Raw genomic sequence first — 15624 nt, 5'->3', positions numbered from 1 at the left:
AGTTTAAGTTCTGGTGGCTCTTTGGTGGGGTTAATGACAATTTCCTCCAAGAGGGCTTATGCCATACCCAGGTCTGCTGTACCCAGACCCCCTTTCCCTACAGCAGTTCACTGCTGACCCATAACTCTGCAGGAGACACTCAAACACTCAAAAGAAGGTCTGGCTCAATTTATAAGGTTTTCTAGTGTGCACCACGTTTTGTTTGAGCCCTCTGAGCATCTCTGGTGAGTTTGGGGTTAGAGTCTAAATGCAGTTTCACCCTTCATTCCATTTTCCTGGGGTTTCTCCTTTGCCCTTGGACGTGGAGCTTTTTATTTTTTATTTTTGGTGGGATCCAACTTTCTCCTGTTGACAATTGTTCAACAGTGAGTTGTAATTTTGGAGTTCTCAGAGGAGAAGATGTTTATTTCATTATAGGGGACTGGAATGCAAAAGTAGGAAGTCAAGAGATACCTGGAGTAACAAGCAAATTTGGCTTTGGGCACAAAATGAAACAGGACAGTGCTAACAGAGTTTTGCCAAGAGAACACAGTGGTCATAGAAAACACCCTCTTCCAACAACAAAACACATAACCAGATGGTCAATATTGAAATCAGATTGATTATATCCTTTGCAACCAAAGATGGAGAAGCTCTATACAGTCAGCAAAAACAAGACTGGGAGCTGACTATGGCTCAGATCATGAACTCCTTATTGCAAAATTAAGACTTAAATTGAAGTAGGGAAAACGACTACACTATTCAGGTGTGAACGAAGTCAAATCCCTTAGGATTATACAATGCAAGTGACAAATAGGTTCAAGGGATTAGATCTGATAGACAGAGTGCCTATAGAACTATGGATGAAGGTTCATGACACTGTACAGAAGACAGGGATCAAGACAATTCCCAAGAAAAAGGAGTACAAAAAAACAAAATGGTAGTCTGAGGAGGCCTTACAAATAGATGAGAAAAGAAGGGAATCTAAAGGCAAAGGAGAAAAAAAAAAAAAAAATATATATATATATATATATATATATATATATATATATATATATATATCCATTTGAATGCAGATATCCAAAGAATAGCAAGGAGAGATAAGAAAACCTTCCTCAGTGATCAATGCAAAGAAATACAGGAAAACAATAGAATGGGAAATACTAGAGTCTCTTCAGGAAAATTAGAGATACCAAGGGAACATTCCATGCAAAAATGGGCACAATAAAGGACAGAAACGTTATGGACCTAACAGAAGCAGAAGATATTAAGATGTGGCAAGAATCCACAGAAGAACTATACAAAAAAAGATCTTCATAACTCAGATAACCACGATGGTGTGATCACTACAGGAAGACATTTTGGAATGCAAAGTCAAGTGGGGCTTAGGAAGCATCACTATGAACAAAGCTAGTGGAGGTGATAGAATTCCAGTTGAGCTATTACAAATCATTAAAGATGATGCTGTTAAACTGCTGCATTTAATATGCCAGCAAATTTGGACAACTCAGTAATGGCCACAGGATAGAAAAGTTCAGTTGTCATTCCAATCCCAAAAAATGCAATGCCAAAGAAGGTTTAAACTACCACACAATTGCACTTATCTCACATTCTAGCAAAGTAATGCTCAAAATTCTCCAAGCCAGGCTTCAACAATACATGAACCATAAACTTCCAGATGTTCAAGCTGGATTTAGAAAACACAGAGGAACCAGAGATCAAATTGCCAACATCCACTAGATCATCAAAAAAGCAAGAGAGTTCCAGAAACACATCTATTTCTGCTTTATTGCCTCTGCCAAAGCTTTTGACTGTGTGAATCACAATAAACTGAGGAAAATTCTGAAAAAGATGGAAATACTAGGCCTACTTACCTGTCTCCTGAGAAACATATATACAGGTCAAGAAGCAACAGATCGAATAGGACATGGAACTGCGAACTGGTTCCAAGTTGAAAAGGAATCTGTCAAGGCTGTACTGCTAATTGTTACTCTACTTATTTAACTTCTATCAGAGTACATCACGCAAATTTTCAGGCTGGAAGAAGCACAAACTGGAATCAAGATTGCCAAGAGAAGTATCACTAACTTCAGATATGCTGATGACACCACCCTTATGGCATAAAGCAAAGAAGATCTTAAGTGCCTCTTTATGAAAGTGAAAGAGGAGAGTGAAAAAGCTGGATTAATACTCAACATTCATAAAACTAAGATAATGGCATCTGGTCCCATCACTTCATGGCAAATAGATGGGCAAACAATGGAAAGAGTGACAGACTTTATTTTTCTGGGCTCCAAAATCACTGCAGATGGTGACTATAACCATGAAATTAAAAGACACTTGCTCCTTGGAGGAAAAGCTATGACCATTATAGACAGCATACTAAAAAGCAGATACATTAATTTGCTATCAAAGGCCTATCTAGTCAAAACTATGGCTTTTCCATTAGCCATGTATGGATGTGAGAATTAGACTAGAAAGAAAGTTGAGTACTGAAGTACTAATGCCTATGAAGTGCGGTTTGGGAGCAGACTTTTGAGAGTCTTATGAACTTCAAGGAGACCCAACCAGTTGATCTTAAAGGAAATCAATCCTGAATATTCATTGGAATGACTGATGCTGAAGCCAAAACTCTGATACTTTGACCACCTAATGTGAAAAACTGACTCATTGGAAAATATGCTGATGCTGGGAAAAAGTGAAGGCTGGAGGAGAAGGGGATGATAGAGAATGAGATGCTTGGATGGCATCACTGACTCAATGGGCAGGAGTTTGAGTAAATTCTGGGAGTTGGTGATGGAAAGGTAAGCCTGGCTTGCTGCAGTCCATGGGGTCATAAACAGTCTGACATGACTGAGTGATGGAACTGAATTAACTGAAGGGATTGATTTTCAGATCAGTAAATCATGATCTGAAAACATGCATCAAATTTATATATTAATAGTCTTAAGTTTAACATTGTGAAAATTATAGTCGCCCAGTTGTGTCCCACTGTTTGCAACTCCATGAATTATACAGTCCATGAAATTCTCCTGGCCAAAATGCTGAAGTGGGTAGCCTTTCCCTTCTTCAGAGCATCTTACCAACTTAGGGATCAAACCCAGTCTCCCTCATCACAGGCAGATTCTTGATCAGATGAGCCACATGGGAAGCCATGAATACTGGAGAGGGTATCCTTCCCTTCTTCAGTGGATGTTCCTGACCCAGGAATAAAACCTGGATCTCCTGCATTGCAGATGATTTCTTTACCAAGTGAACTATCAGAGAAGCCCTAGATTAACATTGAGTTGTATGTACTCCAATTCTTTTGATCAGCACATAAATAACTGGATATCCTCCATGGCTCAGTGGGTAAAGAATCCACCTGCAGTGTAAGAAAAGTAGAGACACAGATTCGATCTCTGAGTCAGGAATATCCCCTGGAGGAAGAAATTACAACCAACTCCAGTATTATTGCCTGAAAAATATCCCATGGACAGAGTAACCTGCTCGGCTACAAACCCTGCTCGGGTTGCAAAGGGTCAAACATGACTAGCTGGCTAAGTACACAATCATAAAAATATCTATGACATTTCACTGGGTCTCTATATTCAGAGAGAACTGAAACATAAATTAGTCAGCAGAGAAGGTGATGGCACCCCACTCCAGTACTCCTGCCTGAAAATACCATGGACAGAGGAACCTGGTGGGCTGCAGTCCATGGGGTCGCGAAGAGTCGGACACGACTGAGTGACTTCCCTTTCACTTTTCACTTTCATGCATTGAAGAAGGAAATGGCAACCCACTCCAGTGTTCTTGCCTGGAGAATCCCAGGGACAGGGGAGCCTGGTGGGCTGCCGTCTATGGGGTCACACAGAGTCGGACACGACTGATGTTACTTAGCAGCAGCATAAAGCATTTAAAAGATGAAAAGTGATACTATTATTTTAAAAATATATAATGTTGACAAACAATATTTTCTCAGTGTTTTAATATTTAATAGAAAAATCAAATTTTATGTGGGAATAAGGAAATCTCATCCATTACTAGTAAGAAAGCAAAATGATACGATTATTTGAAAATTTATTATAAAGTATGACACGTACTTACAATAAATCCCAGAAATTTTCTTTCTAATATTTACCCTATTCAACTGAAAACATTTTGTTGTTGTTAAGTTGCTAAATCACATTCGACTCTTTGCAATCACAGGGGCTGTAGCCCTCCAGACTCCTCTGTCCATCGGATTTCCCAAGCAAGAATACTCGAGTGGATTGCCATTTCCCTTTCCAAAATTGAAAACTTTTGTTTCATCAGAAGCCTGAAAATAGATGTTTAAAGAAGGTTGATTCACAAGAACCAAGGTATCTTTCATAGACGGATAGCCAAACAAACTCTCATGTATCCATGTAATGGAATACTATTCAGAAATAAACAGCTGTTGACACAAGCAGCAACATGGGTGAATATTCAACACATTTTCCTAAGTGAAAAAAGCAAAACCCAAAAAGTTACATATGGTTTAATTACATTTGTGTGGCAATAAGAAAAAGTCAAAATAAGAGAGGCAGAAAACAGATTCATGTTTGATGAAAGTATAATATAGTGAATGCAGCCTTTAGCATGCAGCTGTTTCTGTGTGTCAGTACCCTGCACCCTGTTACCAGGCAAAAGTCCATGCTAGGTTATTGGTTGATGTCCCACTGGGCCCCACCCAAAAGCAACCAACTGTCAATGAGGTATAATTAGCGAGGTGATTCAGCCAATAGCATTGGAAAGATCGTTGTGAGGTGGAGAGGGATGTAAGAGCTGGATCCGGGCGTTCTGCTGGGGCGCCCTCCAGCCTGTTCCTTGGCCTTAGGCCAATAGGTGAACTGGGAGGACCACGGAACAGACTGGGGGCTGTGTCCTGCAGAGTTTCAGAGCCCTCATCAAGGTCACTGACTAGCATTGGCCCAGGATTTGAGGCAGTAGTGAACCTCTTTCTCATCCCTGTCTCTGCGGCAAAATGGCAGTTACAGTCTTCCTTGGTCCAAGTCTGCGGGACTTGAGTCCTCCCCCATCCTTATTTGGGTGGCCTGAAGAGCCTGAGGGCCAGTTGGCTTGAGCTTCTGGCTCCCTCAGAGATTACAATGGGTCAGGGTCTGAGAACCTGCCCCTGAGGATGTTGCAAACTGAGATCTACCTCCTCTAAGCCAGGACCAGGACTCTGGAGAGTGAAAGTTGTACCTTGAAACTTGTCAGAACAGAGAATAACATTTGTTTGGTAGAGATTTACAGAAACATCCTTACCTGATCATAACTCAACCTTAAGAACAAAGGATCTGACATCAAGAAATTTGCAACAACTGACCACATCCCTCCCTCATCTTTACTATAAACGGGTTTTGTGAAAAGTTTTAGGGGAGTTTGTGGCTTTTAAGTCATGACCCATTCATCTCCTTTCAAGACGCTGTAATAAAGCTCTCTCTGTTACAAACTCCAACATTCTGGTATTGCATGGTTTCACTGCTCATCATTGGGCAGATGGACTTGCACTTTGGTAACAAATGTAAATGATTTTACTTAATAAAGATTCACAGGGAAATGTTTAGGGTAATATATATATATATATATATATATATATATATATATAGTACTGAAGTATTAGAAACAAAGTTATGTGTTTGCCAAAGCACATAGAGATGTACATCACAAACAGTAAAACTTATGACATGTAAATTAAAAAAAAAAAACCAATATCAGGATCCTTGGATGGAATGAATTCTGCAATAAATGAATCTAAATGCATTAAAAATGTCACCAAAGAAAGTGGGAGAAAAGAAGATGACCTAAGGACTTTGGAAATCTGTATTTTAACTGAATAAAAATTCTAATAATAAAATGAGGGGGGGAGTAATATTCAAAATTCTCCAAGCTAGGCTTCAAAAGTACATAAGCTGATTAATTCCAGATGTTCAAGCTGGATTTAGAAAAGGCAGAGGAACTCAAGTTGGACAGATCATAGTGCCAACATCCTCTGGATCACAGAAAAAGCAAGAGGAGTCCAGAAAAATATCAACTGCTTCTTCATTAACTACGCTAAAGCCTTTGACTGTGTGATCTCAGCAAACTATGAAAATTCTGAAAGAGATGGGAATACCAGATCACCTCACCTGCCTCCTGAGAAACCTATATGCAAGTCAAGAAGAAACAGTTAGAAGAGGACATGGAACAATAGACTGGTTCAAAATTGGGAAAGTAGTACGTTAAGACTGAATCCCATCATCCTGCTTCTTTAACTCCTGTTCAGAGTACATCATGCAAAATGCTGGGCTGGATGAAGCACAAACTGAATTCAAGATTGCTGGGAGAAATATAAACCAGCTCAGAAATGCAGATGGCACCACCCTTATAGCAGAAAATAAAGAGGAACTAAAAAGCCTCTTGATGAAGTGGAAGAGGAGAGTGAAAAAGTAGCTTAAAACCCAACCTTTTAAAAGTTAAGATCATGGTATCCTGTCCCATCACTTCATGGCAAATACATGGGGAAACTATGAAAACAAGCGAGAAACTTTATTTTCTTGGACTCCAAAATCATTGCAGATGGTGACTGCAGCCATGAAATTAAAAGACACTTACTCTTTGAAAGAAAAACCTAGACAGTGTATTAAAAAGGAGAGATATTATTTTACTGACCAAGGTTAGTTTAGTCAAAGCTTGATTTTCCAAGTCATGTATGGATGTAAGAGTTGGACTATAACGAAAGCTGAGCACTGAAGAAATAATACTTTTGAGCTGTCGGAGAAGACTCTTGAGAGTCCCTTGGACTGCAGAGAGATCAAACCAGTCAACCCCAAAGGAAATCAGTCCTGCATAATCCTTGGAAGGACTGATGCTGAGGCTGAATCTCCAATACTTTGGCCGCCTGATGCAAGGAGCCAAGTCACTGGAAAAGACCCTGATGCCGGGAAAGATTGAAGGCAGGAGGAGAAGAGGACAAGAGAGGATGAAATTATTTGATGGCATCAATAACTCAGTGGACATGAGTTTGAGCAAGCTCCGTGAGATGATGGACAGGGAAGCTTACTGAACTTCATAGAGTCCCAAAGAGTTGGACACTACTGAAAGATTGAACAACAAAGAATAAAATTACTTGCTTGTAAACACTGCAAGCTAGTTAGTAAACTTTTTTTTTTAAGAGATATAGGCAAGTTCTGAAGTTGTTTTGTATATATGTTAGTGTTGAACAAATAAATAAATGCACTATAGAGAACAGGAGGCAGGTTTCTCACTGTCAGAGAAAGGATTTACTGGACAATATTCAGGGAAGAATAGGGTTAAATCCGTGGTTCTGGATTGCCTTTGCAAATATCAGTATGAACTCATTTATCTTAAAATACAGTCATATAGACACATATATATGTAAATGTAGATATAAATGCATGCATGGATACAGATAAATACAGACTTCTCTTAGCTCTGTTCGTTTAGAGGACTTGGAAGCAGTGAGTCCTCAATAGCCATGGTTCCCAGTCACAATGAGCACACAGTGCTCAGATCTTGGTTTCTAAATCCCACCCTCCAACAAATGATAAAAGGAATTTCGGAGAAATGGTGAAGATAAGGTAAATGCAAAAGGAGCCTGGGGCAACTTATATGCCAGAAAATAAGGGAATATTTCCACCCATCACAAAAAAAAAAAAAAAAAAAAAAGAAGAAGAAGAAGAAGCATGGAAGTAGACACATATCTAAAGGACATAGAAGCCAACCTGATCTTTCGGACTCTGTGGGAGGGGGAGAGGTTGGGATGATTTGGGAGAATGGCATTTTAACATATATATCATATAAGAAATGAATCGCCAGTCCAGTTTCAATGCAGGATACAGGATACTTGAGGCAGGTGCAATGGGATGACCCAGAGGGATGGTACGGGAATGGAGGTGGGAAGGGGGTTCAGGAACCTGTGGCAGATTCATGCTGATGTATGGCAAAACCAATACAATATTGTAAAGAAATTAGCCTCCAATTAAAATAAATAAATTTAAATTAAAAATAATAAACCAAACTGAAAGATTTCTCAATGGTCAAAACTGAAATAATTTGAGCAAATATATAAATATATATTAGAAGATATTCACAAAGTCAAACTCACCCGTAAGGGGAAAGGGATTAAGCTCTGGCTCATAGAGGGGAAATAACTTTTCCATATATTATTTGGAATTTTTCAGTGAGAAAGCTTCATGCTTTTCCTCACATTCATTTACTCAATCATTTATTAATAGCAATATATACATGTGGATATTTACTTTATTATATAAAATTTATATACGTATTTACTTTATTCTTTGGATTCTAATACAATGAATTTATTCTAATACAATGAATTCAAAATATATGATTGAGTAAACACATAAATAAGGAAAAGTAAAAATCTTTCTTACTGCAAAATTCCAAATAACATATGGAAAAGTTATTTACCTTCCATGAGCTGGGGCTTAATTTCTCTCCCCTTAAGTGTGAGTTTGACTTCATGATTGTCTTCCAAGGAGCAGAATTTAACATGAATACGAGTAACTTTATGACGGGGACAACTAGCAGACAGCACTCTAAAAGAGCAAAGTAACTTCATGTTATGTCATGTCACGTTATGGTAATATCATGCATTCCATGACAAGTGATAAGGACACTTATCACTTGTGGCTTTTTTTTCCAACATCCATAACCTCAGTGTAGCCATAGTAAAATTCCAAGGAACCAAAGTTGAAAAACACCCTATAACATGTCTCGTCAACATTCTCAAGGTTATAAAAAATAAAGATGGAGAAAATTTAACAGACTGAAGGAGGTTAAAGAAACTTGATGACTGAATTCAGTGTGTTATCCTGATAGATTCTAGTATAGTAAAAAAAAAAATAAAAAAAATTAAAGCTGTTATTGTGGGAAAACTGGCAAAATCCAAAACATTTGCAATTTTGATGAGTGTTGTACCAAGGCTAATTTCTTAGTCTATAAAGAATACAATAGTTTTGGCATGGTTATGTAAAAAATACTGGTAAAATCCAAAACATTTGCGATTTTGATGAGAGTGTAGTACCAAGGTTAATTTCTTTGTCTATGTAAAAAGTTAACACTAAGAGAAGCTGGGTGAAAGTTACATGGGAACTCTGTCCTGTATTTGTATTTCTTCTCCAAATCTAACATTATTTAAAAATAAATAAATAAGATACTTAACTTTTTAAAAATATATGATAATTATACTACAAGTACAGTATATCTATTACTTCAAACTTTAACTATGTATAAAAATGGCTGAGTGTTGATTATCATTCTGCAAATCCAGGGTCTTAACCTGAGTTTAATGCATTAAGTATAGAGAAAGCAATTATTAAATATTAATACAAACTCCCCTCTGATCTATGTTATAATTTAAATTTTTATGTTTATATGGGAACTTAAATGTAATGTTTTCAATCAGTGTCTGAATTTCTTTTACAATATTGTAAAGATCTTCTAGAACACTCCCAGTCATGGTTATATTTCATTACAGACACTTAGTATGTAAAATGTTGCTATTGAATTAACATGTACATCAATTGCATTTTTTTTTACCCAGCGTACCATTTTTAGCCTTTTATATTGAAAATAAAACTAATTAAATATCTATAGCTCTTGCACCATCACAATACCAGTGTAAATAATCACAAGTTTTCTTCCCTCTCAGGACAACCTATTGCTTTTCTAACAGTATTTGCAAGTGTTTATATATTGCTTTTAATTATTTCCAATATATTAGCAGCTAAGCTTAAAATATTATATGTGTTATGGTCTGATCAGCAAAGGTTTAAGATTATTTATACCTTTCAAAACCACTTTGGATACTTACACACTATTCTTTTTATGCTCCTTAAGGAAAGAATGTCATCAATGCCCTCAACTGAATCACTGATAAGAGTAGATGAAGGGCACAATTCAAAAATATAATTTGTATAATTCACTTCCTGTTTAATATGCATTGTGTTAAAATTTATTTGAGAATGTACCAATATAATGACACATATATCATAACATCTCAATCTTATTTCAAGAAAAATTTTATCTAATTCCTTGACAAAACTGAAATTCTGTCTGCCACATTTCAGAAATATATTCCTATGATATTACATCTTTCTAAACTATAAAAAAATACATAGAAGAGTCTTGACTTTTTCAAGATGAAAGTTTATACATTGTATAGACAGATAAATTTAAAGACACTTGCACCTTGGAAAAAAAGCTATGAGAAAACTAGGCAGCATATTAAAAACCAGAGACATTATTTGTTGACAAAAGTCCATTTAGCCAAAGTAGTCATATGTGGATGTGAGAGTTGAACCATAAAGAAGACCAAAGAACTGGATCCTTTTGAAAGGTGGTGTTGGAGAAGACTCTTGAGAGTCCCTTGGACAGCAAGGATATCAAACCAGTTAATCTTAAAAGAAATCATTCCTGAATATTCATTGGAAGGACTGATGCTGAAAATGAAACTCCAATACTTTTGCCACCTGATGAGAATAGCTGACTCATTGGAAAAGATGCTGGAGTTGGGAAAGTTTGAAAGCAAGGGGAGAAGGGGATGACAGAGGATGAGATGGTTGGATGGCATCACTGCCTCAATGGACATGAGTTTGAGCAAGCTCTGGGAGATGATGAAGGACAGGGAAGCCTGGCATGCTGCAGTTGGTGGGTCACACAGAATTGCATATTACTGAGTGAGTGAACAACATAGACAAAGTTATCAATAGAGATAGATACTGGTGGATTATATGAGAGAATATAAAAGAAATTATATACAGATGAGATTATATATATATATGTGTGTGTGTGTGTGTGTGTGTGTGTGTTTAAAATCTACCTGCATATGTTACACAGAGATATACTATTGCTATGGGTTGAATGGTACCCTCTCCTCAAATTAATGTGTTGAAGCCCTATCACACCCATTATCTTAGAATGTGATTGTATTTGAAAATAGAGTCTCTAAATAGTTGCTCAAATTAGACTCTTTAGGGTGGGCCCTAATCCAATTAATAAGATATCCTTTAGCAAAAAGAGATTAAGACACAGACACAGGGAGAAGACAGCAGTCTACACCCCAAGGAGAGAAGGTCTCAGAGGACATCAAACTTACTGACATCTTGATCTCACACTTCTGCCTGAAGAAATATAAGAAATAAAATTCTGTTTTTTTTTTTAACTTTGCTCTGTTTGTACTTTGTTATGATAGTCTTAGAAAACTAACACAATTATATAAAAATCTGTATGCAGGTCAGGAAGCAGCAGATAGAACTGGACATGAAACAACAGACTGGTTCCAAATAGGAAAAGGAGTATGTCAAGGCTGTATATTGTCACCCTGCTTATTTAACTTATATGCAGAGTACATCATGAGAAACCCTGGACTGGAAGAAACACAAGCTGGAATCAAGATTGCTGGGAGAAATATCAATAACCTCATATATGCAGATGACACCACCCTTATGGCAGAAAATGAAGAGGAACTAAAAAGCCTCTCGATGAAAGTGAAAGTGGAGAGTGAAAAAGCTGACCTAAAGCTCAACATTCAGAAAACGAAGATCATGGCATCTGGTCCCATCACTTCATGGGAAATCGATGGGGAAACAGTGGAAACAGTGTCAGACATTATTTTTTGGGGGGCTCCAAAATCACTGCAGATGGTGACTGTAGCCATGAAATTAAAAGACACTCCTTGGAAGAAAAGTTATACCTAACCTAGATAGTATATTCAAAAGCAGAGACATTACTTTGCTGACTAAGGACCATCTAGTCAAGGCTATGGTTTTTCCTGTGGTCATGTATGGATGTGGGAGTTGGACTGTAAAGAAGGCTGAGTGCCAAAGAATTGATGCTTTTGAACTGTGGTGTTGGAGAAGACTCTTGAGAGTCCCTTGGACTGCGGGGAGATCCAACCAGTCCATTCTGAAGGAGATCAGCCTTGGGATTTCTTTGGAAGGAATGATGCTAAAGCTGAAACTCCAGTACATTGGACACCTCGAGAAGAGTTGACTCATTGGAAAAGACTCTGATGCTGGTAGGGATTGGGGGCAGGAGAAGGGAACGACAGAGGATGAGATGGCTGGATGATATCACTGACTCGATGGATATGAGTTTGAGTGAACTCCAGTAGTTGGTGATGGACAGGGAGGCCTGCGGTACTGCGATTCATGGGGTCACAAAGAGTCGGACACGACTGAGCGACTGAACTGAACTGAACTGAACTGAAAGATTACTTAGTACTTGTTTTAGCAAAGGCAAAATTTTGTTGAGAATTACCACTCACATCTCACATATACAGTTTAGGATAAGTGCTGCTGCTGCTGCTAAGTAACTTCAGTCTTGTCTGACTCTGTGCGACCCCATGGATGGCAGCCCACCAGGCTCCCCCATCCCTGGGATTCTCCAGGCGAGAACACTGGAGTGGGTTGCCATTTCCTTCTCCAATGCATGAAAGTGAAAATTGAAAGTGGATAAGTGCAACTATGTGTATATACACAAAATACTATGGGGAACACTCAACACTTATGCAAATTTATAGCTTCTCCACAATGAGGGTCACAACATGAACCTCACCATGACATCAGGGAGTGGCCTCCATTTCATCAGACTGAATCATGACTTCCAGCTCCACATTTCTCTTTCCCTCCTTCCACTGCTTCCTGCTTCAGTGCCCCTATTACCAATCCAAGAGAGCACATAAGAGTTTTAAAGCACTTTCTAAAATACATGTTTTAATAATTAGTTTGGGATGTCTTTATTTCAAACATATTTTGCAAAGTGTTTTCTTTAGACCACTTGCCATTTAAAATAATGAAAATAAGAGAATGAGTTTTGTTTCCCTTAATCTCAATATCTCAGTTTTAACTTTTAACTTGTCCTCTCTCTCATGCCTTTGCTGCACATTAATCAGTGTTCTAATACTACAATGACACAGAGGTTATCTTGCACCTTTATGCAGTGTAATTTGTGTTTTAAGTTGAAGCTGGGTATGAATATGTCGTCACCTATACCAAGAAATATTCTCGCGACATCAAGGATCAATCCAAGTTTCTTAAGAGCTGTAGACTATCTAATCTCCTAACAATCTTTTAGTTCATTTTTTCAAGTATTAGTTTAATATCCATTTAGCAAACCAAAGAAAAACAGCTTTTTGTTAATAAAAATTGTGTTCTTTCAACATAAGGAATTTAAAGTATTTGTCAATTGTCTGCCATCTTCAAAATCACAGAGCATATTTGAAAGATTGTGAAATCATTTAATATTTTAATAATTCAAATAGTAAAGCAAACAGCTTGCCCTCTATTAAAAGGATCAGGCTTTGAATTAGTGTTTTTAAAACTTCACCTGAATGTTTGCTACTATCGAGCCCAGACAACCACCATCCAATATATCTTAATGGCAAACATTATAAACAATATCAACTGCATTCCATTGGTGGAAATGAGAAAGCTGTGTGTGTGTATTCTTTTAATTTTTAAACAATAACTCATGACAATATATTCCATCTCAATAGAAGCAGTCTACTTTTCCTCAGTTGCATATAGAAATACATGTGGAAAATCTGAATATCTGGAATTATAAGCTCATTTACGTCAGAGATGTTGAAACCTTAGAGTTTTGCCCTGTGGGTAGCTGTCACCTGACCTGTCCTCTGTCTAGTCTGGTAACACATCAACAACCGTTTCAATGTCAGTGGATTTTTGTTCTAAATCTAGTTCTTCATATGTCTTCTTTCATCGTATCTTAGCAATAGACACTTAAGAGTTTGAAGAACCCAATACCATCTCTTGAGACTTTTAAATCACATAATTACATGTATGTAAATATAAGTATAAATTTCTATGATTTTGAAGGAACCAGTTTACAGTTGCATCTTACAGAAAAGATGCTTCTCCAAGTACAACAGTGTTACAACCTACAATTTTGTCTAGAAGGGTTCCAAGTTTACAAGGATACAATACTTCCTCAGAATCTGTTATTATCAATTAGAGCTTTCACTGGAATGTAGGGACATTATTTGCCTCCGTTTAGTTGGTTTGGTTTATTTCTCAACCAAAAGGACCACATGTGGGGGACATAGGAGTACACATAGTAAGAGTTTTGAACCTCAAGCAGCTATAACTGATAGCCTCTTTTTGAGGGTGTTTTGGAAAGCCTTCCTTTAGTCTTGATTTAGATAGGAATTAATAACTGATGGAGGAATCAAATTCCTCACTTCAATTTTTTTTTTTTCTTTTTTCCCAAAACTGTAAGTGTAGTTGGTGATGGCACCCCACTCCAGTACTCTTGCCTGGAAAATCCCATGGATGAAGGAGCCTGGTAGGCTGCAGTCCATGGGGTCGCTAGCTAAGAGTCGGATACGACTGAGTGTCTTCACTTTCACTTTTCACTTTCATGCATTGGAGAAGGAAATGGCAACCCACTCCAGTGTTCTCACCTGGAGAATCCCAGGGATGGGGGAGCTTGGTGGGCTGCTGTCTATGGCGTCGCACAGAGTCAGATACGACTGAAGCGACTTAGCAGCAGCAGCAGCAGCAAGTGTAGTTGGGAGAAATCAAGAACTTTTGTGGAGTTTTTTTTTGTTTGTTTGTTTTTTACTTTTTAGATTTTAGCAATCCTTATTTTGATATCCCAAGACATAAGTGGGTCTTCACTGAGAATCCCACCACAATTGACAGTACCTCATAAACCATGCCACAATGTACAGCTTATTTTCTGACGCTCTAGTGCTTGTTTAATTCACAAACTATATGTGCTTCAAAGATATACTATTACTTAGCTTACACTGTTTTGGTAAAATATAAGTAAATTATGATCCCCTATTACATTCAAGTGTTCCTTTTTTATTATCATTAATTAATGTCTCAACATTATCTATCTTTTTTTTTGAACGAACTAAAATTTTATTTTTTGAATATCTTTTTTAATATAAATTTATTTATTTTAATTGGAGGTTAATTACTTTACAATTTTGTATTGGTTTTGCCGTATATCAACATTAATCTGCCACAGTTATACACGTGTTCCCCATCCTGAACCCCCTTCCCACCTCCCTCCCTGTACCATCCCTCTGGGTCATCCCAGTGCACCAGCCCCAAGCATTCAGTATCATGCATAAAACCTGGACTGGAAATTCATGTCACATATGACATTATACATGTTTTAATGCCCTTCTCCCAAATCATCCCACCCTCTCCCTCTCCCACAGAGTCCAAAATGCTGTTCTATATATCTGTGTCCCTTTTGCTGTCTCACATGAAGGGTTATCATTATCATATTTCTAAATTCCATATATATGCATTAGTATCGCAGCACAGTTTATAATAGCCAGGACATGGAAGCAACCTAGATGTCCATCAGCAGATGAATGGATAAGAAAGCTGTGGTACATATACATAATGGAGTATTACTCAGCCATTAAAAAGAATACATTTGAATCAGTTCTAATGAGGTGGATGAAACTGGAACCTTGTCTATCTTAATTCGTGGGTCAAATAAATTTAGCATTGATCATGAACATTGTACACAATTCAAAGTTTATTATAGGCTGAGATCAAAGCAACTTATCTATGAAAACTGTGCCTGTGTGTGAGGAGAAGATTAAAATCCTTTCTGTTAAAAAGTGGCCTA

This window comes from Budorcas taxicolor, chromosome 4, assembly GCF_023091745.1.
Source record: "Budorcas taxicolor isolate Tak-1 chromosome 4, Takin1.1, whole genome shotgun sequence".
Taxonomy (NCBI): Eukaryota; Metazoa; Chordata; class Mammalia; order Artiodactyla; family Bovidae; genus Budorcas; species Budorcas taxicolor.
Note: the sequence above shows the minus strand (reverse complement) of the source record.